Below are 3,899 nucleotides of genomic sequence, written 5' to 3'. Positions count from 1 at the left end.
ATGAAGATTCAGATAGATATAGAAATAGCAAAAATTAGAATCAAACATCAAAAATGCAATTTATGAACCAGGAGATCAAAGAGAATAAGAATGCGTGCCCGGCATTCATGAATGGGTTTGGGTAAAGCAGAGGAAAGCAGATTTCAAAATGCCAAAACCAAAACATGAATGAAAATATTTTACAGAAATTTGGGCAGCATTCCGGCTAAAATTGGATTGTCCCGGAAAATAAACAGTAATCAAATAGTTCATATGAATTAAAATTAAAGCTTGCAATTACATATAAGGAATATAAACATGAAAATTCAGTGTAAAGAGCAGCATGAAACAAGAAATCATAGCATATGAACATTACAAACATCACAGCAACAGTAGAATTGCAAATTTGATAAAACAGAAACATGAACAGTGCAAGTAAACAGGCCTAAATCCACTAACCACATCCTAGGCTACCTAACAACCTAAAATCCACTACAACATGCATATCTAACTAGCCTAAACATGAACATAAACAAAAAATAATGAAATAACGACTAAGGATAGAAGGGTGGCGTTCGTCGGAACCTGGTAGGCCGAATAAGGATAGTGGGCAGAAAGGTGGCTGGGGGTGGTGGTGACGGCGTCTGGCGCGGCGGCTGGCGGTGGTGGGCACGACTATTCGGGGCAGGAGGAAAGAAGGGATGGGTAATGGGATAGGGGGTAAGAGGGGAAGGGAAGGGTAGGGGTTATAAATTTGAATCCACGCGGCCGCGGGGGGCACGCGGTCGCGTGGCTGGAGCGAAATGGGGGGTGACGCGATCGCGTGGGTGACGCGATCGCATGGAGGGCAAAAAAGATTGAATGAAGCCATCGCCTGGCGCATGCGATCGCGTCGCTGGGATTTGTGCTAAACGCACGAATCCAGCGTCGTTTCAGTGCAACTCTCTGTCTCCTTTGGGGTGTTCGTGCAATCCATGTGACGCGGTCGCGTCGCTCACGCGATCGCGTGGGTCATTTGTGCAAAACGCACAATGGCCGCACGATTCCAGCCTAACTTTCTGGACGTTGGATCTTTACGCCGATCTCCAGGTCACGCGGCCGCGTGGATGACGCGATCGCGTGGGAAGTGTATTTTCGCCATTTGACGCGATCGCATGGATGATGCGATCGCGTCGCCCACCCCTTTTTTTTATACAGTATGCAGAATGCAATGATTAATATGAATGCGATGCAAATTTCCAGGTTCAATATTATAAAATAAAATAAAACTTGAAAACAAACAAAACGGAATAAAAATTGAAAAATGAACGATCATATCATGGTGGGTTGTCTCCCACCTAGCACTTTTTCTTCTTGCGTAATGACAACTTCTTCTACTTGTTCTAGTACGAATTCATTCTCTGTCTTGTCCACTGGAGTTTCTAGTATTTTCTTCATGCTACGCTCTTTGTTAGATTGTCCACATGGGGCTGTGGTTGGTCCTTGAATGTTTGAACGTCTAAAAGCTAATTGAATTACTGCTTGCTCCAGTTGTCGAATGGTTGTTTGAAGTTTATTTACTGTTTCCTTGAGGCGAACCTCTGATTCTCGGGGTAATGGATTTGGACATGATACATAGGAAAATGGTGGTGCTTGGGAGTGATTGGATTGGAACTGGGGTAAATAGGGATCATGTGGTGGTGAATGGTGAAGAGAAGCTTGTGAGTGTGGTGGTTTGAGGTTATGTTGAGAGGATGGTCTATAAGCACGGGGTGGGGCTTGTTGGTAGTTACAAGGTTGTCCACCATATCTATCAGCTGGGTATGCATTATGGAATGGTCGTTGTCCATGATATCTTGGAGGGTGTAGTTGCCTAAAGGGTTGATTAGATCCTCTTGGCTCCATCCATCCTTGATTGGTCTGACCTTGATGCATATTCCTGTTGTGGCTTCTATTTTCTTCAACAAAGTTAGAACCAAACTCAAAGCGAGAAGGGTGAGAGTTCATAGTAGCAAATAAAATTAAAAAGGAAAAACTGAAATAAATAAACAAGTAAAAGAAAAATATTTACAATAACCATTAATAAGGCACACGTTAGCAGTTCCCCGGCAACGGCGCCATTTTGAAGAAACTGAAGATTGATGGTTTAGAAGTTATAGTAAACTCTCGTTGCAAGTACATTTACTAAACCAAGCAATCAACCTTTCTTACAAAAGTTTTGGTTGTCACAAATAACAAACCCCTTTAAAATTGATAACCGAGTATTTAAACCTCGGGTCGTCTTCTCAAGGAATTGCAGGGAGGTATGTTCTTATTATTGGTTATGCAAAGGTATGTTTTAGGGTTTTGGATTAAGGTAAAAAGTTAGTTGAATGACAAGTAAAATAAAATAATAATAACTGTAAAATAAACTCTTGGCAAAGTATGAGAAATTGGAAGTCCAAATTAGTTATCCTTCTCAATAATAAAGAAGATTGAATCTTAATTCCACTTAGTTGACCCTTACTAAAGCAAAGGAAAGTCAAGAGACTAATTAGTTTGATCTTCGAATCCAATTTATTTCCTTAGAAAAGGTTGGGATTATTGAAGTTCAGTTCAATTAGCAAAGATAACAGTTATCAATTATGTTGAGATAAGATAACTCCTGAGTTACTGATTTCTTAACCAAGACCAAAAGGGAAAAAAGTAAAATTGCTGGGAAAAAAATGTCTTCAGATTGGAAGCAATGGTGACATAAATAAAAGAGAGCAATAATAAACTGAAATACCTCAAATAGCATTAATTCAAATAATCTGGAACATAGAAGAATTCATAAATTAAATGGTAAAAGTAATTAATCAACTAAAGTAATGGAATGAATAAAAGTGAAAGGGAAGCTTGAAGTAAAGGAACATTAAACCTGGGATCGAGAGTTACTCCTAAAACTAAGAGAAATCCTAAATCCTAAGAGAGAGAAAGGAGAGATCCTCTCTCAAAACTAAATCTAAATCATGAGAAGTAACTAAATTGGCGAGCTCTCTTTTAATGGATGCATTCCCTCACTTCATAACCTCTGGTCTATGCCTTCTGGACTTGGATTTGGGCCAAAAAGGGCTTCAGAAATCGCTGGGAGCGTTTTCTGCAATTTCTGGTGCGTAGCCTCTGTCACGCGTCCGCGTGGGTCACGCCGTCGCGTCATTTGGAGCTTTTCTTGTCACGCGGTCGCGTCAGTCATGCGGCCGTGTCATATGTGTTTTGCTTAAGGCGCGCGGTCGCGTCAGTCATGCGGCCACGTCGCTGTTGATTCGCGCTTGGCATGCGTTCGCGTCGCCCATACGATCGCGTGGATGCCAGTTTCTTTAGAAACTCCGTTTTGTGCTTTCCTTCCATCTTTGTATGTTTTCTTTTTCATTCTTTAAGTCATTTCTGCCTTAGAAGATCTGAAACTACTCAACACACTAATCACGGCATCGAATGGAAATAAAGGTAATTAAAATAATTAATTTTAAAGCATAGGAAACATGTTTTTCACATACATCACATAATAAGGAAGGGAAAGTAAAACCATGCAATTAATATGAATAAGTGAGTGAAGGATTGAATAAATCACTCAAACTAAGCACAAAATGTATCATAAAATATGGGTTTATCAGTCGTACCACCTTATTATCATTGACTTATGACTCGAGTATAAAGATATGAATATTAGGGTATTACATTACACTTATGTTGTGTTGTTTCCTTTTGATACACTTTTACTTTTTTTTTTCTCTGCCCAATTTTTATTGATTATTTTATCTTTTTATTGTTTTTTTTCCCTTCCTTTTTATTTCCCCAAAACAGATGACTTTTTTTGGCACGATGTACTTTATTTGTCTATTTATTTTATAGCGATATCATTATTATTATTATTTAGTTTTATTTCTCTTGTATATATATAGTACTTACTTATAAATTCAATT

The sequence above is a fragment of the Arachis ipaensis genome, chromosome B07 (assembly GCF_000816755.2).
Source record: "Arachis ipaensis cultivar K30076 chromosome B07, Araip1.1, whole genome shotgun sequence".
Lineage (NCBI taxonomy): Eukaryota > Viridiplantae > Streptophyta > Magnoliopsida > Fabales > Fabaceae > Arachis > Arachis ipaensis.
Note: the sequence above shows the minus strand (reverse complement) of the source record.